The following is a 23,701-nucleotide window of genomic DNA, read 5'->3' on the forward strand; positions in this document are numbered from 1 at the left end:
TAGATTAAGTGCAATCCCCATCAAAATCCCAACAGCATTTTTGTAGAAATACAAATATTCAATATAAAATTTATGTGGAATATCAAGGGACTCCAAAAATCCAAAACAATTTTGAAAAAGAACAAATTAAAGGACTCAAACTTACAGATATCAAATATACTACAAAGCTACAGTAACAAAAAAACAATGTGGTCCTGGTATAAAGACAAACAAATAGATCACCGGAGAGCCCAAAAATAAACCCCCACATATATGGTCAAATGATCTTCAACAAGGGAGCCAAGACCACTCAACAGGGAAAAGACAGTCTCTCCAAGATACAATATTGGGAAAACTGGATATCCACATGCAAAAAAATGAAGTTGAACCCTTATGTTATACCATATACAAAAATGAACCCAGAATGAATTAAAGACCTAAATGCAAGACTTAAAACTATAAAGCTCCTAGAAGAAAACATAATAGAAAATCTTCATGACATTGAACTTGGCAATGATTTCTTAGATATGACACTAAGAGCACAGTCAACAAAAACAAAAATAGACAAATGGGACTACATCAAACTTTAAAACTTTTGTGCATCAAAGGTGCAATCAACAGAGTGAAAAGGCAACTTACATAATGGAAGAAAATATTCTCAAGTAATATATTTTATAAAGGGCTAATAGCCACAATATATGAAGAGCTCCTGCAAATCAATAACTGTAAGAAAATCAAATAACCAGATGTAAGAATGGGCAAAAGACTTGAATAGATATTTTTCCAAAGATGATATATAAATGGCCAATACATGTATTTTTAGTGTTTTTTTATTTATTTTTTGAGAGAGAGAGAGAGAGAGCACGAGTGGGGGAGAGGAAGGAGGGGCAGAGGATCTGAAGTGGGCTCTGTGCTGACAGGCTGACAGCAGCAAGCCTGGTGTGAGGATTGAACTGATGAACTGTGAGATCATGACCTGAGCCAAAGTCAGATGCTCAGCCAACTGAGCCACACAAGCACCCCAAAATGGTCAAAAAGCATTTAAGAAGATGCCCAGGGGTGCCTAGGTGGCTCAGTTAGTTGGGTGTCTGACTTCAGCTCATGTCATGACCTTGTGGTTCATGAGTTCGAGCCCCGTGTCAGGCTCTGGGCTGACAGTTCTGAGCCCAGAGCCTACTTTGGATTTTGTGTCTCCCTCTCTCTCTCTCTCTACCCCTCCCCTGCTTGTACTCTGTCTCTCTCCCCTCCCCCCAAAACCCACATAAATAAATAAATAAATAAATAAATAAATAAGATGCTCAACAGCACTAATCCAGATAAATTCAAATATAAACCACAATGAGTTATCACCTCACACCCATTAATATGGTTACTATTAAAGAAAAAACAGAAAATTACAAGAATTGATGATGTGGAGAAATTGGAACCCTTGTGCACTGTTAGTAAAATTGTAAAGTAGTAGCGATTGTTATGGAAAATATTATGGGATTTCCTTAAAAAAAACTTCAATAGACTAGCATATGATCCAGTAATCCTACTTCTGGGTATATTCAAAAGAACTGAAAGCAAAGTCTTGAAGAGATATTTGTGTACTTATGTTCATAGCAAAACTAATAGCCAAGAAGTAGAATGTCCACTGATGGGAATGGATAAACAAAATGTGATATATATGTATAATAGAATGTAATTCAACCCTAAAAAGGAAGGAAATATGACCATACGTGCTATAACATGGATGAACCTTGAGGACATTATGCTAAATGAAATAAGCCAGTCACAAATACTGTATGATTCCACTTATATGAGGCATTTAAAGTAGTCATATTTATAGAAGCAGAAAGCAGAATGGTGGGTACAAGGGGCTTGGGTTGGGGAAAAGGGCAGCACTTGTTTAATGGATACAGTTTCAGATTTGTAATATAAAACATTCTGGAAATCTATTTCATGATGATGCAGATATACTTAACACCACTGAACTGTGTACTTTAAAATGGTTAAAATGGTGAATTTTATGTTATCTATTTTTACAATTAAATACATATAACATATATATTATATATGTTATATATAAATATATAATATATGAAGGGAAAGTCTTCTATTATTATGCACAGTCCTCAGGCTTCCTTCCCATCCTCACCTCCAGATCCATCATAATTAACAATTCAAATTTAGTACACAAAATATGCTATCACTCAGTTTAAATGCACAGATAAACTTTATACAAATATGGAAAAGATTTAAGTAGTATCGAATTGCATATCAATGTTTCTGTATCATGTGCTGATTTAAAAAACCCTAAGAATCTAGTCAAAGCTTACATATCTTTCTCATTTTTTCATGCAAAAACTTAATGACCACTTCTGGAAAAAATGTGAGGTAATTCCTTTAAAAAATGAATCAGAAATACTACTTAACATGAGAAGGCTGGTGGTATGTAGCATAATAAAATGCCTATCATCGACACACAGGGAAGATGGCGGCGTCGGAGGATGCTGGGCTCACCGCGCGTCCTGCTGATCACTTAGATTCCACCTACACCTGCCTAAAGAACCCAGAAAACTGCCAGAGGATTAGCAGAACGGAGTCTCCAGAACCAAGCACAGACAAGAGGCCCACGGAAGAGGGTAGGAAGGGCGGCGAGGCGGTGCGCGCTCCACGGACTGGCGGGAGGGAGCCGGGGCGGAGGGGCGGCTCGCCGGCCAAGCAGAGCCCCCGAGGCTGGCTGGCAAAAGCGGAGGGGCCGGACGGACTGTGTTCCAACATCAAGCGCGACTTAGCCTCTAGGAGGTCATAAGTTAACAGCTCTGCTCAGAAAGCGGGAAGGCTGGAGGACAAAGGGAGGGAGAGCTGCTGAGCCCCCGGAAGGCAGAGCTCAGCTTGGCAGGGAACAAAGGCGCTCGCCAGCGCCATCTCCCCCGCCCATCCCCCAGCCAAAATCCCAAAGAGAACCAGTTCCTGCCAGGGAACTTGCTCGCTCCGCGCAAACACCCAACTCTGTGCTTCTGCGGAGCCAAACCTCCGGCAGCGAATCTGACTCCCTCCCGCTGCCACAGGGCCCCTCCTGAAATGGATCACCCAAGGAGAAGCGAGCTAAGCCTGCCCCTCCTGCCCCCGTGCACCTTGCCTACCCACCCCAGCTAATACACCAGCTCCCCAGCACCACAAGCCTGGCAGTGCGCAAGTAGCCCAGACGGGACACGCCAACCCACAGTGAATCCCGCCCCTAGGAGAGGGGAAGAGAAGGCACACACCAGTCTGACTGTGGCCCCAGCGGTGGGCTGGGGGCAGACATCAGGTCGGACTGCGGCCCCGCCCACCAACTCCAGTTATACACCACAGCACAGGGGAAGTGCCCTGCAGGTCCTCACCACTCCAGGGACTATCCAAAATGACCAAATGGAAGAATTCCCCTCAGAAGAATCTCCAGGAAATAACAACAGCTAATGAACTGATCAAAAAGGATTTAAATAATATAACAGAAAGTGAATTTAGAATAATAGTCATAAAATTAATCGCTGGGCTTGAAAACAGTATAGAGGACAGCAGAGAATCTCTTGCTACAGAGATCAAGGGACTAAGGAACAGTCACGAGGAGCTGAAAAACGCTTTAAACGAAATGCAAAACAAAATGGAAACGACGACAGCTCGGATTGAAGAGGCAGAGGAGAGAATAGGTGAACTAGAAGATAAAGTTATGGAAAAAGAGGAAGCTGAAAGAAAGAGAGATAAAAAAATCCAGGAGTATGAGGGGAAAATTAGAGAACTAAGTGATACACTAAAAAGAAATAATATACGCATAATTGGTATCCCAGAGGAGGAAGAGAGAGGGAAAGGTGCTGAAGGGGTACTTGAAGAAATAATAGCTGAGAACTTCCCGGAACTGGGGAAGGAAAAAGGCACTGAAATCCAAGAGGCACAGAGAACTCCCTTCAGACGTAACTTGAATCGATCTTCTGCACGACATATCATAGTGAAACTGGCAAAATACAAGGATAAAGAGAAAATTCTGAAAGCAGCGAGGGATAAACGTGCCCTCACATATAAAGGGAGACCTATAAGACTCGTGACTGATCTCTCTTTTGAAACTTGGCAGGCCAGAAAGGATTGGCACGATATCTTCAGTGTGCTAAACAGAAAAAATATGCAGCCGAGAATCCTTTATCCAGCAAGTCTGTCATTTAGAATAGAAGGAGAGATAAAGGTCTTCCCAAACAAACAAAAACTGAAGGAATTTGTCACCACTAAACCAGCCCTACAAGAGATCCTAAGGGGGATCCTGTGAGACAAAGTACCAGAGACATCACTACAAGCATAAAACATACAGACATCACAATGACTCTAAACCGTATCTTTCTATAATAAAATGCCTATCATCTTTGATAGCCAATTGATTTTGATTTTTTGTTTCAACAGAAACAAATGCACTAAACCCTAGTTGAGAAAGTATGTCAGAGCAAAAAAAATACAGCTAGATGTGGGTTGACTTATGTTTAAGGAACTGCAGGATTCTCCAAGACTCTCAAATGAATTTCTATGACATTCTCTTCAATTGTTCTCAAGCTCACAAAGGAAGAGAGGCAGTTTGGTAACTCTGGAATCAGACATCAAGGTTGTGATTCTGCCACTTACTGGCTGTGAGAGCTTGGGCAAGTTATTTAAAACCTCTGCATTCAGTCTTCCCAAGTCTAGGATGGGGGTATTCATAGCAACTACCAGATAAAGTTGTAGAGAGGATTTAATGAGTTAATACTATACACTATTTGGTATAAAGTATCATGTAAGTCTTTGTGCCTTAGTTTGTTAGAGTTGCTATGACAAAGTACCACTGGGTACTTTGGTACAGATACAGAGGGCCAGGATTCTGGCCTGTAGAGAAATCAACAAGGATTATCACTCTTTTTGAAAATTTATTTAAACAAAACCAGTTCACACACTTCTCCCGTCCCTACTTTCCACCTTTGGTAACTACCAATCTGCCTTCTGTATCTATAATCTTGGTTTTATTTTTTATTTTTTATGTTTACATTCCACATGTAAGAGATATCATATGGTATTTGTCTTTCTCTATCTGACTTACTTCACTTAGCACACTGTCCTCAAGGTCCATCCATTTTATCACAAAAGACAAGATGCCATTCTTTTTTATGACTGAATAATATTCCACTGTGTATACGTACCGCAATTTCTTTATTCATTTATCTATTGATGTTCTTCCATATCATGTTCTTTCCATATCATGGCTATTGTATATAATGCCGCAATGAACTTGGGGTGCATGTATATTTTTGAATTAGTGTTTTCATTTTCTTAGGATAAATACCCAGAAACTGAATTGCTGGATCATAGGGTAGTTCTATTTTTAATTGTTTTGAGAACCTCCATACTGTTTTCCCTAGTGGCTGCACCAATTTACATTCCTAACAGTGCACAAGCATTCCCTTTTCTCCACATCCTTGTCGACACTTGTTGTTTCTAGTCTTTTGGATAATAGCCATTCTAACAGGTATGAGGTGATATCTCATTGTTTTGATTTGTATTTGTTTGATGGTTAATGATTTAGAGTATCTTTTTATGTGCCTGTTGGCCATCTGTATGTCTTTGGGAAAATGTTTATTCAGATATTCTGCCTGAAGAGGCACTCAATCAGATTATTTTGTCTTGTTTCGTTTTGTTGCAAATGAATTGTGTGAGGTTTTTTTTTTTTATATATTTTGGATATTAGCCCCTTGTCAGATATATAATTTTCAAATATTTTTTCCCATTTAGTAGGTTGACTTTTCATTTTGTTGATGGCTTCCTTTGCTGTGCAGAACTTTCTAGTTTGAAGTAGTCCTGCTTCTTTATTTTTGCTTTTGTTGCTTGTGCTTTTGGTGTCAGATTCAAAAAATCGTTGCCAAGACCTACATCAAGGAAAACATGTTTTCTTCTAAAAGTTTTATGGTTCCAGATCTTACATTCAAGTCTTTAATCCATTTGAGTTTATTTTTGCATATGGTTTTATTTTTTTGTATGTGACTCTCCAATATTCTCAATGCCACTTATCAAAGAAACTGTCCTTTCCCATTGTGTATTTTTGGTTCCTTTGTCATAAATTTATTGACCATTTATTTCTGGGCTCTCTATTCATTCCATTGATCTATGTGTTTGTTTTTTGTTCTAGTACCATACTGTCTTGATTACCAAAGCTGTGTAGTAGAGCTTAAAATCAGGAAGCATGATGCCTCTAGTTTTGTTCATTTAAAATTATTTTGGCTCTTTGGAGTCTTCTATACTTCCACACAAATTTCAGGATTAGTATTTTATTTCTGTGAAAAATGCTGCTAGAATTTTGCTAGGGATTACATTGAATCTGCAGATGGCTTTGGGTATTGTGGACATTTTAACCATATTAATACTTCCAATCCATGAGCATGGAATATCTTTCCAATTATTTGTTTTTTCTTCAATGTTTTTCATATATATCTTGTTTTCAATATATAGGTCTTTCATGTTCTTGGTTAAATTTTATTATTAGATATTTTATTCTTTTCGGTGTTAAATAGGATTATTTTCTTTTTTAAAAAAATTTAATGTTTATTTATTTTTGAAAGAGGGAGGGAGCAGGGGAGGGGCAGAGAGAGAGGGAGACACAGAATCTGAAGCAGGATCCAGGCTCTGAGCTCTCAGCACAGAGCCTGATGCAGGGATTGAACTCACAAACTGCAAGATCACGACCTGAACTGAAGTCGGATGCTCAACTGACTGAGCCACCCAGGTGCCCCTGGATTATTTTCTTATTTTATCCTTCTGATAGTTCACTATTAGCATATAGAAAAACAACATATTTTTATATTGATTTTGTATCCCACAACTTACTGAATTCATTTATTAGTTCTAACACATTTTTTGATGGACTCTGTAGCATTTTCTCTATATTAATATCATATCATCTGGAAATAGTAACAATTTGACCTCTTCATTTCCAATTTGGATATCTTTCTTTTTTTTGTTGCCTAATTGCTGTGGCTAAGACTTCCATTTCTATGATGAATAAAAGTGGTGAGAGTGAACATCCTTGTCTTGTTCCTCCTCTTAGAGGAAAAGTTTGCAGCTTTTCACCACTATGTTTTCTGTGGGGGGATTCTCACTCTTGACACCAGCCTTAACAAGTCTTTCCTCCAAGTTACTAAGCAGAGTTGACCATCCCCAAATCCACTCCCAGTGAGCACCTAAGCTGAAGACTTTGTTATTTCTCAGCAGCATCCACAAGGTTCTTGAAACCAAAGATTCCCCTAATTGGCTATAAATAGTTTTGAAAAAAGCCAGATCATAAATGAACCCTGGAAGAGGCTTTCTTTCTCTCCCCACCACCAACCACCCACAAAGGAACACCAAAGTTCAGACCAGCTCTCCAAGGCTTCTTCTTGGGAAAGTCAGAAACCACATAGTACAGAATTGCTGCCTGCCTCATTGGTGGCCCTCAGCAGATTTGTCAAATAAGTATTCTGCTTCCACATTTTGGATGAAGACCTTTGAAAAGAATGTAGCCTTGCATGGAAGAATAAACTAGCATGAGGAAAATATTATCAAATGTTTATCTAATCACAAGGATCCAGAACCCTTTCTATGGATCAATACAAAGGCAAAATCAATATACAATTCATAGACTTGGCCATTTAAAATTAGCAATATTTATATGTCTTAAAGTGCCATAAACAAAATTAAAAGAAAATTACCAAAATAATTATCAGAAAAGAATATATGTACAGTATTCTTCATATATATGTATATACATGTATATATACATATATATACTTAATATAAACAATAAATAGAAGATAAAACACTAATACAAAAATGATCACAGGATGTGGGTGGGCCATCCATGAAAGATAGAATGGACAAGAAATGCTAGTAGTAAACAAAATTAAAACAACCTTGTGATATAGTTTATCACTTAAATGGGCCAAGAATTCTTAAAATGCCAGTATTCAGTGGTCATTCAGGAGACATACACTGTTCAATACTAATGAATGTAATATGTTATTTTTGGCTGATTGAATATCACAAAGCTGTGAAAATAGGCAAATCTGTTGACCTAGCAGGTCTAATCTAGGAACATATCCTAAAGGTATAATAATGGATGCTGCCAATATTTATCTATTGCATTGTTTTTATCAGTAAAATAAGAGCAGAAAATATGTCTATCCTGTTCATCACTATAGCTTCAGCTCCTCACACAAGGTACGGTACCCAAAAAATATTTAATAAATTTATCTGTGAATTTACCCTAAATCCAATATTTAGGGATTGTGTAAACATACTGTAGTACATCCCCACGATGAAATATTTCCAGGCATTAAAATAGATGTGGCAAAGCAACAGCCAGAGCCAGAAAGACAGAAGTTTTGGTTTGCCTATCTTGTTTTTTCCATTCCTTTATTGTACCTTGGCATTGAGAATTCCTGCCAGCCCCAACTTCTACAACACCACAGCCTCAACACTGTGGTGGTCGCACAGGACTCAGGGTCTCAGTGCTGTATTAGCCAGTAAAAAATAATGAAGAAAGATGAATGTGAATTACATACACAGAATTGGAAAGATAACCATAAAATAAACTAAGTATAGCAGAGAGGGAATTAATAAAGATAAGAACAGAAGCTGATTAATTAGAAAGCAGTAAATAGGCACAACTGGGAAATAGAATCGAGGATTATTATTTTTGCAAAGATTAGTAAAATGAACAAAGTTATTAGCAAGTTTGACAAAGAAGAGGAAGAGAATACAAATATACAATATTAGTAATGTGAAAAAGGAAACAATTGCAGATATTAGAACCAACAATTAATCGGGGATAATGTGTATAGCTTTAGGCAGAAGAATTCTCTTAGAGTTTCCATCTCTCTGCTACATTACCTATCTGTCTTTGCATATTGTCCATTTTTTCCATTGAACTACTTGATCACAGTTGTGTTAAATTCCTGGTCTCAAAATTCCAACATCTCTGCCATATCTCAGTCTGGTTTTGATTCTTGTACATCTCTTCAAACTGGGTTTTAGTCTTTTAGTATGTCTTGTAATTTTTTTGTTGAAAGGCAAAACATGATGCACTGGGTTAAACAAAAAAGCAATCGAGTAAACAGGACTTCATGGTAAGGTTTTATGTTCATCCAGCTGGGAGTTAGGCTGTGTTTTACTGGTTGATGTAGCTGTAGGTGAGGCTAAAACTCTGCACACTCTTCTTATTTTTGTCTCTGATGTTGTGCAGGAGCTCTATGATGTGGTGGTGCGGTGTGGGAGGGGGGAAAGAGGCCTATAATTACAGCTCAGTTTTTTAGTGAGTCTGCATCCCTGGGCTGTGAGCATCACTACCACTTCTCAACAGTTTTGCGTCCCCCGCCACCCCCAAAACTTCAGTGAGACAGGAAAGCTAGACGGGGCTGGTGCTGAGTAGTTCCCCTCCTTCAACACAGACAGGCCCTGGTAAAGTTTTCCTCAAGGTCAGGCCTTACTAAGAAGAATTTAACGTTCTGGATGTATTTCAAAATGGTTGCTTTTTTCTCCCCTGCCAGAAGCACAAGGAGATTTTTCTCTGATCTTCACTGTAAGAAGCTGATAATGTTTCTGGAAGCAAAATTCACAAAGACATGCAGACCCCTCCACTTAAGACTTGGCCGTCCCTGAAGCTTTTAACTCTCAAGCATATCCACAATGAGCACCAGCAATTCATCAATTACAGTTCAAGTCTTCCTCTCTGGGCACCTGGGTTTCTATTCTGGTAACTTGTGATTCTCTGTATCCACCTGTCTCTCTGATTTGGGGGGCAGCAGTTTGCTCTGTGATCTCAATCTCTGATGGATCTAATAAGAGTTGTTGATCTTCAGTTTGTTCAGCTTTTTATTTGTGAGGATAGAGTGATGACCTCCAAGTTCCTTACACTCAAGAACAGAAGCCACAAGTCCCAAGACATTTTCAACGTTTTTTTTGTTTTTTTTTATTTTATTTATTTTTGGGACAGAGAAAGACAGAGCATGAATGGGGGAGGGTCAGAGAGAGAGGGAGACACAGAATCGGAAACAGGCTCCAGGCTCCAGGCTCCGAGCCATCAGCCCAGAGCCTGACGCGGGGCTCGAACTCACGGACCGCGAAATCGTGACCTGGCTGAAGTCGGACGCTTAACCGACTGCGCCACCCAGGCGCCCCCCAAGACATTTTCAAGTATGAATACGATTCAGTCTTTTCATTAAAAATGTAATTGACCAAGAAATGGTAGAAAACACAGATCGGTAAATATGGATGGCATGGAAAACTCTTTTAAATTAGAAGTATCTGTCACAAGCCAACACCCAAAGTCAAGTTTAATGAGTAAAGGTGTCCTTATTTGAATCAGGAAACATGAGTAATGCTCAGTGAGCTGAAGGTGCAGAAGCCTTTCACCAAGATCCTTGGGATCAACTCAACCTCACAGTCAGAGTTTGTCATACTTTTCAAAGCAATATTGAGTATAAACTATATAATGGGTATAAGCCCAGTGGGGACCAGGGCAACACTCCATCATCAAGCACAGTACTATCTCAGTAGCCCAAATGTGCACATAAAGAATATGAGTAACCTGCATTAGTTCAGGTCAGGCTTTGTTTCCCAATGACTTTGCCACAAAAAATGAAAGAACTTTTAGGTTTTAGAACTTTTGGCACTAAAAACTGCAGATGTGCTATTGAAGACCCATGCTGTCTGTCAACATTGTCCAAAAATTTTTAGACAATAAAATAAGACAAAGAAATGAGGCAAAAGCATTGAAAAAGAAGGAGATAAAATGGTTATTGTATTAGTTGTCCATTTCAAAACAGTAAGAGTGCAATAAGACAGCTACATTTTGGAGCTCATTTTTTAATTATTTGTCCATATATATAACATATATGTGTGCAAACATGAGTGTATGTCTGTGTATGTGTGTAAGAATGTATAACATCCTTTCTTTTCTCCCAGATGGACACCAAGGACAGTCACAGTCCTTGGCTACTAATTTAATCCAGTCTTTTCTGGACTGTTCATTTCTAAGGCTCTCATCATGTTGCTAAGGGAGCAGGCTTTAGAGGAAAGGGGTCTGTGGCTGCTTTCTTACTCTGCTAAGCCTGAAAGGGAAGTGGAAAAGAACAAAAGACTAAATACCCCTCTGGCTAATAGTGTGATTTACTGATTCCATGGAAGGGGGAGTGTTCTTTGCTAATTAAGAGCCAGTTAGGAGACATTTTCTTACTCATTGGGACAAGAACTAATTAATGTCTGTCCTTAAGAAGTGCATGTTTGTGTTTAATTCAAAAGACACTGCTGTACCATGCACATATTAATTTCTAGATGGATTAAATTTTGAATAAAAAACATCAATAAAATCATTTCAATAGGATATAGAATAATAGTTATAAAAACTTGGAGTAGAAAGTCTTCTGTTTCTCAGAAGTCAGAAAGGTAAAATATGACTGATTTAACCATGTGGAAATATGAAATCTTTTATGCTAAAAAGTACCACACATATTAAAAGAGGAAAAAGTCCCTCGTGAAAGGACCATCAGAGAGTGTTATGGGTGAGATGATGTGCAGCCCCCCAAAAAGGGATTTTTGAAGTCCTAACTCCAGCACCTCAGAATATGACTTTATTTGGACTTTACAGAAGCAATCAACTTAAAATGAGGTCATTAGGGCTAACCCCACCCAATCCAGTATAATTGGTGTCCTTTTAAAAAGGAAATTTGGACAGACATGGACATGCACACAGAGGGAAGGACATGTGAAGACACAGGAATGGAAGGATCCCTCTTCAAGCCAAGGAATGTTAAAGATTTCTGGAAAACCACTAGAAGCTAGGAAGAGGCAAGGAAGGATTCCCTTACAAGTTTTTAAAGGGAGCACAGCCCTCCTGGCACCTTGATCTTGGACTTCCAGCATCTAGAACTTTGAGACAATAAACTTCTATTGTTCTAAGCCCCCCCAGTGTGTGGGACTGTGTTACCCAAGGAAACTAACACAGAGAGTTAATAGCATTTAGTGTAAAAAGTTCTTACATGCCAGTAATAAAAAAGATTAAACAAATAGAGACATGACCACAAGAAGATAGCAAGTAAGGTATTGAATAAGACAGAAATCACCATAAACAAATAGAAGAGGTTTGGGGCAGTGCATACCAAGAGTGAGACACTGGGATATTTCCATCCTCAGCACAGGCAACAGCAGATGCCTTTTCTGAAGAGAATGTAAAAAAACCTATTAAAAGAAAGATGGTAGCTACATTTATTGAACACAACATAATGTATAAACTTGTCCAATCACTATGTTATACACCTGAAATTGTGTGTGAACCGTACTCAAATAAAAGAAAGAGAGTCTTTTTATTATCACAATGCACTGGCAATTCCTAACATTAGCAATATAATATTCCTCAAAAAAAGTCTACTGTCAATCCAAGACTTACTTGCTGCAGTTACTGATTTTTTAAAAATGAAGTTTCTCTTTTAGAACAGTTTAGATTTACAGAAAGATTGAGAGGACTTTACACAGTGTTTCCAACACTCCCTCATACGACTCTCCCTAAAATTAGCATCTTACAGTAGTATGGTGCATTTGTCACAATTATGAACCATTATTGAGTCACGACTAATAACTAAAGTCCATAGTTTATTCTGGTTTCCTTAGTTTTTACCTAACATCTTTTTTCTGTCCCAGAAGACTACATTATATTTACTCATCGTGTTTCCTTAGGCTTGGTTGTGATAGTTTCTCGTATTTTCCTTACTTTTAATGATCTTAACAATTTTGAGGATTGAGAATTTTGTAAGATATTCCCTTATTGGAATCCATGTGATATTTGTCTGATGTTTTTCTCAGGATTAGACAGGGGTTATGGGAAGACCACAGAGGTAGAGTACCATTTTAATCACATCATATCAAGGTTACATGCTATCAACATGATTTGTCACTATTGATATTGACCATTCTGTCAAAGATCAGTTGACTCTATTTATGCGGGTCTATTTGTGAGTTGTTTATTCTGTTCCACTGATCTTTTTGTCTATGCTTTAGTCAACATCAGTCTTGATTACTGTAACTTTATATGAAGCCTTGAATTTGGTTGATATCAGTTCTCTAACTTTGTTCTTCAATATTGAATTGGATATTCTGAGTCTTTGCCTCACCATATAAACCTTAAAGTCCACTTATTGATATCCGCAAACTAAGTTACTGAGATTTTGATTGATAAGACTGACTCTGTACGATCAAGTTGGGAAAGATTAACATTTTAAAAAATGTATTTATTTAAATTCAAGTTAGTTAGAATACAGTGTAGTATTGGTTTCAGGAGTAGAACCCAGTGCTCATCCCAACAAGTGCCTTCCTTAATGTCCATCACCCCTTTAGCCCATGCCCCCACCCACCTCCCCTCTAGAAACCCTCAGTTTGTTCTCTGTATTTAGGAGTCTCTTACAGTTTTCCTCCATCTCTGTTTTTATCCTATTTTTTCTTCCCTTTCCCTATGATCATCTGATGTGTTTCTTAAATTCCACACATGAGTGAAATCATATGATATCTATCTTTCTCTGACTGACTTATTTTATGCACCATAATACACTCTAGTTCCATCCACATTGTTGCTTATGGCAAGATTCCATTCTTTTTGATCACTGAGTTGTATTCCAGTGTGTGTGTGTGTGTATACACCACATCTTCTTTCTCCATTCATCAGTCAATGGACATTTGGGCTCTTTCCATAATTTGGCTATTATTGATAGTGCTGCTATAAACACTGGGGTGCATATGCCCCTATGAATCAACATTTTTGTATCCTTTGGATAAATACCCAGTACTGCAATTGCTGGGTCATAGGGTAGTTCTAACTTTAACTTTTTTGAGGAACCTCCAAATCAAAACCACAATGAGATACCACCTCACACCTGTCACAATAGCTAAAGTTAACAACTCAGGAAATAACAGATGTTGGTGAGGATGTGGAGAAAGGGGAACCCTTTTGCACTGTTGGTGGGAATGCAAACTGGTGCAGCCACTCTGGGAAAGACTGACATTTTTAACAGTATTGAGTCTTCCTATTGATAGATATGGAATGTCTTTCTACTTATTTAGATCTTCTTAGATATTCTTTTTCATCAGAGCCTTGTAGTTGTCCTCTACAAAACTCTAGAGCCTGTTTTGATTTTATTAGATTTCTACCTAAATATCTCATTGCTTTTGGTGCTGATATAAATGGTGTGTTTCTAATTTCAAAATCCAATGTTCATTGCCAGTACATGGGAAAGCAACTGAATTTTTATACAAACCCTGTATCCTGAAACTTTGCTATAATCACTTATGAATTCTAGGAGTTTCATTTGATTCATTGGAATTTTCTACATTAGCTAAGATTCTAGTATGATGTTGAATATGAGCGGTAAGAGGGGACATCTTTGCCTTGTTCTTGATATGGTAAATCATCTAGTTTCTCACCTTTAGGTATGATGTTAGTGGTAGGGGTTTTACAGATACTCTTTATCAAGTTGATAAAGTCCTTGTATTCCTAGTTTGCTGAGAGGTTTTTTTTTTTAATCATAAACAAGTATTGAATTTTGTCAAGTGCTTTTTCTGCATCTACTAATACAATTTTATGATTTTTTTCTTTAGCCTGTTGATGTGATTGATTACATTAATTAATTTTCCAATGTTGAACCAGTCTTGCATACCTGCAACAAATCCCACTTGCTCATGGTATAGAACTCTTTTTATACATTGTTGGATATGATTTGCTAATATTTCATTGAGGATTTATGCATGCATGCCCACGATAGATATTGGTGTGTAGTTTCCCGTTCTTGTAATGTCTTTTCTGGTTTTGGTATTAGGATTTTGCTGACCCTAAAGAATTGTAGAAAATTGGAGATTTTGCATATTATGATGTGGCAGTCCTGGAAACCAGATTCTTCCCTATCCCCAGGGTTGCTACTTCTTGTAGTTGTTGTTTGTTTGCTTACTGACTTATCTGAACTAATTTTGCAAAGTCTGTATTCTTTGTCTAGTGTGGCCATGGAGGTCATGCTTCGTAGATAGCTAGTGATTCAACAAAATTTCCTTAAATGTCTGGGTCAAAAATCTCTCTGTCTTTGCAGATGAACTCTGTTTGTGTGCTGGGGCACGCCTTCAACACTCAGCACGCAGTTTACAGCTCTGCCTTAGCCTTCCCTTCTGACTTGCACAGTCTGGAGGTTGGCCAGAGGTCAGAGCTTAGGGCCTTCTCGGGTCTCAAGTGTGCAGTGGGCCCTGGGCCTGCACACGGCCTTCTCAGTTAAAATATGTGGGAGTTTTTCAAAGCCTTTGTTCCCTACCATGTATCATTCCCTGGCTTTTCCTCCCTAGCTTATTGGTTAGCAATTGTTTCCCCCAATTGTTCTTGCTCAGACAGCAGTGGATTTGACATTTGCCTTTAAATGCTTTTGACAGGGGTGCCTGGGTGGCTTAGTCGTAGGGCATCCAACCTCAGCTCAGGTCATGATCTCACTGCTCTTTGAGTTTGAGCCCGGTGTCAACTTGAGTCCCGTGTCAGGCTCTGTGCTGACAGCTCAGAGCCCGGAGCCTGCTTTGGATTCTGTGTCTCCCTCTCTCTGCCCCTCCCCTGCCTGAGCTCTGTCTCTCTCTCTGTCAAAAATAAATAAACATTAAAAGAAGTTTTTTTAATTAAAAAAAATGCTTTGGACAGAATAATGAAAGCTGTGGTAGAGCTGAGTTAGGAAAATAAAGGCCAGCCCTTCAAACCACCCCTTCAGAAAGTCCTCAGGCAGTGCAAAACAAATGATGATTCTTTCAGAATAAGGTCTGTTCCCCATCCAGCACTAAGTACCTGTCCTGTGAATGCAGTCTGCTGTCTCATGGCCACCACCTTGTCCAGAATGGGACCAGCATAAGACAAAATGCCACAAAGGTTTTGTTGTTTTTTTTCTACTGAGATTTAGCTGGTTTTTCTCAGTTAAGCATTCCCCTGGCTGCTATAAGCTTTTGATTAGTTTCCAGCGTTCCTAAATCATTGCTTCTGACAGTTTTTACCAATTAATTCATTGCTTTTGAGGAGGAACATTTTCATGTTTCCCTAATAAGCTATTTTCACGTTTCCCAACCCTTTATTTTTAACCTCATGTGTCTTTACACTTAAGTGAATGTCCTGTAGTCAGCATATAGTTAGATCTTGTTTTCTTAACCCACTCATGATCTCTGCCTTTTGTGTATTTAAACAGCTTGAATTTAAAGTTGTTATTAATACAGTTGGATTGATACTACCATGTTTGTAACTGTTTTCTATTCATTGCATTTGTTCTGTTTCTTATTTTTCACTTGTTCTGCTTTCTGTGGTTTAAATTTTTTTTTTAATGTTTATTCATTTTTGAGAGACAGACACACAGAGCGTGAGTGGGGGAGGGGTGGAGCAAGAGGGAGACACAGAACTCGAAGCAGGCTCCAGGCTCCGAGCTGGCCTCACAGATTCCGACTCAGGGCTCGAACTCACGAACGGTGAGATCATGACCTGAGCTGAAGTTGGACGCTTAACCAACTGAACTACCCAGGTGCCCCCTTTCTGTGGTTTTAATCCAGCTTTTTATCTGATTGCATTTTCTCCTCTTTCAGCATATCAAATATACTTCTTTAAAAAATATTAGTGGCTGTTCTAAAATTTGCAGTATACATTAACAACTAATTTAAATCTACTTTCAAATAACAGTATATTGCTTCCTGGATAGTACAGATACCTTATAACAGAGTGTTCCCAGTACCTCTTTATAAAATTACTGTCATTTCTTTTCCTTACCCATATACTTTAATCACCCAAGAGATGGTTACTAGTCTTACTTTGAACAAGCATTTATTTTTTAGATCAATGAAGAATAAGAAAAATAACAAATTTTCCTTTACCTTCATTCAGTATTCTCCAATGCTTTTCCTCTCTTACGTAGATCAGAGCTCCTGGTCTGAATCATTTACCCTCTCCCTGAACTTCTTTTAACATTTCTTGCATGTCATATCTGCTGGCAATAAATTTCCTCAGTTTTTATTTGTCTGACAAAGTCTATATTTCTTTCTATGTTTGAAAGATAATTTCACTTGATAACAAAAGTCTAGGATGATGGGGTTTTTTTCAACTTTTAAAAAATATTTATTTATTTATATTGAAAAAGAGAGAGAAAGAGCAGGGGGTCAGAAAGAGGGAGAGACAGAGAATCCCAAGCAGGCTCTGCACGGTTAGTGCAGAGCCCAATGCGGGGCTCAATCTCACAAACCGTGAAATCGTGATCTGAAATCAAAAGTTGGATGCTTAACTGACTGAGCCACCCTGGCCCCCCTCTTTCAACTCTTAATATTTCTTTTAAAAAAATTTTTTTTACATTTATTTATTTTTGAGAGACAGAACACAAGTGGGGGAGAGGCAGAGAGAGAGGGAGACACAGAATCTGAAGCTGGCTCCAGGCTCCAAGCTGTCAACACAGAGCCTGATGTGGGGCTTGAACTCATGGCCTGCGAGATCATGACCTGAGCCGAAGTCAGTCGCCTAACCGACTGAACCACACAGGCACCCCTAAGAACTCTTTCTTAAAAAGACTCTGATCCCTACAGATTTTTCAGGTGTAATCCACTGATACTATACTGGAGGCCTGATAGTGTGATGGTAAGGAGTGATAGAGAGAAAGCATTCTGCAATCTTTTGATTAAGGCTGTCTTAGTGGGTCTGTGTCTCTGGCTATGACCTTCACAAATGCTTCTAAGAGTGCTGTTCTCTCTCCAGCTTAGACGACACAGAGAGCCTAGAGGGGGCCACAGTCAGATCACTGTCTTCAGGCTATATGAGATAAGGATCTGACAAAGTCCTTTCCACTGGAGACTTGGCCAATGCTATGGAAGATAGACTGGGCCTGTTTCTAAATGACTACTTTTGCCCACCCCCACCCCCACCACTGCCAAAGGTTCAAGGTGATTTAGGACTCTTTTCATGGCTTTTCACCATGAGAATGTGGTGGATTTCCTGCAGGTAAAATTCATGACAATGTAGAGACTTCCCAAAAAGGATGTCCCACTCCCAATAGCTTCTTATTCTCATCCTAATTCACACTCAGCGTTCAGCATTTCAACAGAATACCATTTAAGTGTTCATACCATTGGGCGTCTGGCTGGCTCAGTTGGTAAAGTGTGGGACTCTTTTTTTTTTTAATTTTTTAAACTTTTTTTTATTTTTGAAAGAGAGAGAGACAGAGCACTAGTGGGGGAGGGGCAGAGAGAGAGGGAGACACAGAATCCGAAGCAGGTTCCAGGCTCTGAGCTGTCAGCACGGAGCCCCACGCAGGGCTTGAACTCAAGAACCTCAAGATCATAATCCAAGCCGAAGTTGGTTGCTCAATTGACTGAGCCACCCAGGTGCCCCAAGACTCTTTTTTTTTAATGTTTATTTCTTTATTTTGAGAGAGAGAGAGAGACAGAGAGAGAGAATCCTAAGCAGGCTCTGTGCTGTCAGTGCAGAGCCCAATGTGGGGCTCGATCTCATGACCTGTGAGATCATGACCTGAGCCAAATCAAGAGTTCCACGGTTAACTGACTGAGCCACACAGGCACCCTGAGCATGTGACTCTTGATCTCGGGGTTGTAAGTTCAAGCCCCACACTGAGTGTAGGGATTACTTAAAAATAAAAGACTTAAGTGTTCAGGGGCACCTGGGTGGCTCAGTCAGTTAAGCGTCTGACTTCAAGTCAGGTCGTGATCTCGTGGTTCGTGAGTTTGAGTCCCAGGTCGGGCTCTGTGCTGACAGCTCAAAGCCTGGAGCCTGCTTTGGATTCTGTGTCTCCCTCTCTCTTTGCCCCTCCCATGCTCATGCTCTGTATTTCTGTCTCTCAATAATAAATAAACACTAAAAAAAAGTTTTTTTTTAACTTAAGTATTCATACCAGCCCATGGTTCCAGTGGTCTCTGCTCTAGGGAAGTTGGCCCGGCCCCTGCTTCTCTGTGTGTAAGTGTGCTAGGGCAGCCACAGCAGAGTACTATAAACTGGGTGCCTTAAAACAACAGAAATGTATTCTGTTACAGTTCTGGAGGCCAGAAGTCCTATATTGAGGTGCTAGCAGGGCCACGTCCTGCTTGCAGGGGAGAACTCTGCCTCCTTTCAGCTTCTCGTGGGGGACGTTCCTTGGCTGGCAGCCACAGCACTTCAATCTCCGCCTCCATTGTCACATGGTGTTTTCTCTCTGTGTGTCTGTGTCTCCGTATTTCTTCTGTTTTCATAAGGACACCAGTTATCGTAGATAGAAGGCTCACCCTATTTCAATATGACCTCTTCTTAATGATATCCGCAATAACTCTACTTCCAAATAAAGTCATATTCGGAGATACTGGGGTTAAGAATTTAGCATCACACTCTGTATGCACCTGTCTCTCCAGAGTAAAAAAAAATATTTTTGAATGTTTATCCACTTTTGAGAGAGCACAAGCAGGGAAGGGGCAGAGAGAGAGGGAGACACAGAATCCCAAGCAGGCTCCAGGCTCTGAGCTGTCAGCACAGATCCTGACTAGGGGCTCAAACTCAAGAACCATGAAATCATGACCTGAGCTGAAGCCTGATGCTTAACTGACTGAGCCACCCAGGCACCCCTTGTCTCTCCAGATTTTAAAAGGGCAGTTTCCAGTCTCAGTTGTCTAATGGCTCAAAAAGAACTCAATGATTTTCAGTTCGTTCCATTTTTTTCTTGTTTTGGGGTGTCAGTGATGACTTTCAAGCTCCTTACATGTTGGAGCTGAAACTGGAAGTCAGTTATTGATTTTTAAAAATAATACAGGGCGCCTGGGAAGCTCAGTCGGTTAAGCGCCCAACTTACGCTCAGGTCATGATCTCGCGGTTCGTGAATTTGAGCCCCACATCGGGCTCTGTGCTGACGGCTTAGAGCCTGGAGCCTGCTTCAGATTCTGTGTCTCCCTCTCTCTCTGTGCCTCCCTCACTCACACTCTGTCTCTCTCTTGCAAATAAATAAACATTAAAAAGTAAACAAATAAAAATAATATATATGTATGCTTCAAAATAGTATGTTTTTATTACATATCTTTTAATAAGCATTGAATTTTATATGAAAGTTAACTTGGAGACCTCTCTGCTATGTAGGGGACCCCACCCCCAAACCCTCAGAATCAACCACACACTTGGTTTTGGCACACGTTCTTTTCATAAGTAAGTTTGTAACATGTTGGGAGTGTTCCATATCAAGCTGTGTGCAGTTCTTTTTTTTTTTTTTTTAATGTTTATTTATTTCTGAGACAGAGCGCAAGCAGGGGAGGGGCAGAGAGAGAGGGAGACACAGAATCTGAAGCAGGCTCCAGGCTCTGAGCTGTCAGCACAGAGCCGGATGCAGGGCTTGAACTCACAAACTGTGAGATCATGACCTGAGCCTAAGTCACTCGCTTAACCAGCTGAGTTACCCAGGCGCCCCAAGCTGTGTGCAGTTCTTGACTCCAATTGCTGTGGCACTATGCATTCTTGTGTTTAAACCATATAATTCAGAACACCAATCATAACTCAGTTTTCACAAACCCAAGTTACTTCAAATGTCATTTCGTGGGACCAATTAGAAGAAGTTTTACTTGTGTTTAACATTTAAAACAATGAAACACAGTACAACATCAAGAGGCAATATTTTATTTGGCAAGTGCAATTTCCAGTTTTACTTGGAATATTTTACTAAATCTGAAACATGTTTTAATTGAAATTTTATCTGCTTTTTGTTTTTTCAAACTAAAGAAAGATCAGGAAAATCATGATTATTACCTACAATTATTACTGAAAATAATTTTGTCACATAGAATATAAGGGAAAAGATCTCTTCAGAGTGTCGAGTATACTGTCACAGCAATGATTGGGATTCTGCCTGACTGAAAGCAAGAATGTGGGTGAAGGCATTAGGGCGGGAGAAAAGGAGGCACCAGGTGACAAGTGGTAGAGGGAGATATCTGTTGCTATGAAGAGGCTGAGTTCACGATTTAAAAGTGTTTAACAGGGCACCTGGGTGGCTCAGTCAGTTAAACTTCCAACTCTTGATTTTGGCTCAGGTCATGATCTCACAGTTGGTGAGATCGAGCCCTTTGTCAGGCTCTGCACTGACAGTGCGGGGTTCATGGGATTTTCCTCCTCTCTCTCAGTCTCTCCCCTGCCCGTGGGCACACACGCTCATGCTCTCTCTCGAAATAAATAAATAAACTTAAAAAAAAGTGTTTATCAAATTGCAGGATGGACTGATAGCATATCTCAGAAAGATAACAAAATTTCAAGAATGAATAAAAATGTTAATAAGTTTTCAGGAGGAAAAACCCATTTCTTACCAATGCAAAGGAATAAAAATTGCTTCTGACTTCTCATCTGCAACATGAGACAACAGAAGACAGGCTAAGACAAAAAGAATCACACACAAGAATTCAGAAAGAATATCGAAGTATGTCACTTATCTGGAACAACACTTAGGAACAGTCTCCTGCCATACAATGAATTAATCAAAACAGAGACCAGAAATGAACAGAAGAGAAAATAATAGTAAATAATTGACTACACACATTTATACATGCCTACATACAAATGAATATGGATGAACTGTCCAAAATGTGTATATGCGTGTGTGCACATGCTAGATAAGCTTCTTAAAGCAAAAAAGTTGTAATGAAAAGAAAATTAAAATAAAAATCTTGAACTCACCAAACTGTCTCAACAAAACCTCATTTGGGAAAGTCACAATTGGAATCGAAGACCCCCAACACATTTCTCTAAGAACAGAACAGACGTTACAGTAAAAAGAGTAAGTGAAAATTTTATGCACTAAAGGACATAATCAAGAAAGTGAAGACAGCCTAGGGAATGGGAGGAAGTATTTGCAAATTATATATCTGACAAGAATCTAATATCCAAAATATATAAAGAAACCTTCTAACTCAACAACAAAAGCACAATTTTTAAAAAGGGGGACAAAGGACACAAGAAGATATTTCTCCAAAGAAAATGTACAAATTACCAACAAGCACATAGAACGATGTTCATTATTAGTCATGTGAATCAAAACCACAAAGAAATGCCACTTCATACCCACTAGGAGAGCTATAATAAAATTTAAAAACTAAAAAGAAAAAAAACCCAGAAAACAACAAGTGTTGGAAAGGATGTAAGGCAATTGGAACTCTCAGGAACTGAGATGGAAATGCAAAATGGTACAAAAGTTAAACACAGAACTATCATGTGACCCCACAATTTTACCCCTTGGTACATTCTTTTCTTTTTATGTTTATTTTTGAAAGAGAGAGAGAGCATGATCAGGGCAGGGGCAGAGAGAGAGGGAGACACATAGTCTGAAGCAGGCTCCAGGCTCTGAGCTGTCAGCACAGAGCCCAACGTGGGGCTCCAACCCACCAAACGTGAGATCATGACCTGAGCCAAACAAAGTCGGACTGACTTAACCGACCGAGCCACCCAGGCGTCCCACCCCTTGGTACATTTTTTAAAAATTGAAAATGGGGGCTCAAAACAAATACTTGTACACAAATATTCATGGCAGCACCGTTCACTAGAATCAAAAGGTAGAAACAGCTCAAACGCCCATCACTGGGTGAGCAAATCACGTTACATCCACACGGTAGAGTATCGCTCAGCCATTGAAAGGAATGGAGTGCTGTGTCCTGCTGCTATGTAGGGGGAAACTTGAACACAGTACGCTGAGCACGAGAGGCCACACAGAAAAGGCTGCATATTATACAATTCCATTTATATGAAATATCCATATAGGTCAATCCATAGAGATAGATAATAAATGGATGAGTGTGGGGGTGGGGACGTTGCGGGGCGGGGGGGAGGAGTGGAACTGGCTGCTAATGGGTACAGGGTTTTGTTTGGGGGTGTTGAAAATGTTTTAGAATCGTACTAAACACAATAAATGCTACTGAATTGAGCAGTTGGAAATGGCAAATTTAGTGTTATATGAGGTGCACTTCAATTAAAAAAAAAATAAGGGAAATAGGGGAATCAAATTTGATTTTATGCGCGTGTTTACACATAATTTTACATCTCTAGACTAGTAATGTATTTTTTTTCTATCCATGAAATATTTATAGGGATTTATCATGGAATCCCTTGTGTACAAAAAAGGAGATCAAATAAAATTAAAACCACTAATAAAAAGAGGAACAAGAGTAATATATTTAACATATAACATATATAAGAAGTGTGAAAGCACACTTCTAGATGATCTTGGACCCAGGGTGGTCTGGATGAAGAGTGAAGACTAAAAAGCCATCAGAAGAGGAACACTTTACAACACAACTCTGGGACTTAGGGAACAGAGCACACAAATGATGTTAGCACATACTCCGTCCTCAACTTTGGACATCAAAGGAAATGAGTATTTCATCAAAAGTAAATATGTAAAAAACAAATGGAATTTATTAAAATATAAAACAGAACAAAAATAGAAATGAGAAGAAAAGCCAGGAAAGATGAAAAGAATTATAGGTGAGAGCACCTGGGTGGCTCAGTTGGTTAAGCATACAACTCTTGATTTCAGTTCAGGTCATGATCTCATCGTTTGTGAATTCAAGCCCTGCATCAGGCTCTGCATTGACAGTGTGGAGCCTGCTTGGGATTCTCTCTCCTCTCTCTGCCCTTCCCATGTCCTTCTTGTGACCTCTCTCTCTCTCTCTCTCTCAAAAT

The sequence above is a fragment of the Neofelis nebulosa genome, chromosome 4 (assembly GCF_028018385.1).
Source record: "Neofelis nebulosa isolate mNeoNeb1 chromosome 4, mNeoNeb1.pri, whole genome shotgun sequence".
In the NCBI taxonomy this organism is placed as follows: domain Eukaryota; kingdom Metazoa; phylum Chordata; class Mammalia; order Carnivora; family Felidae; genus Neofelis; species Neofelis nebulosa.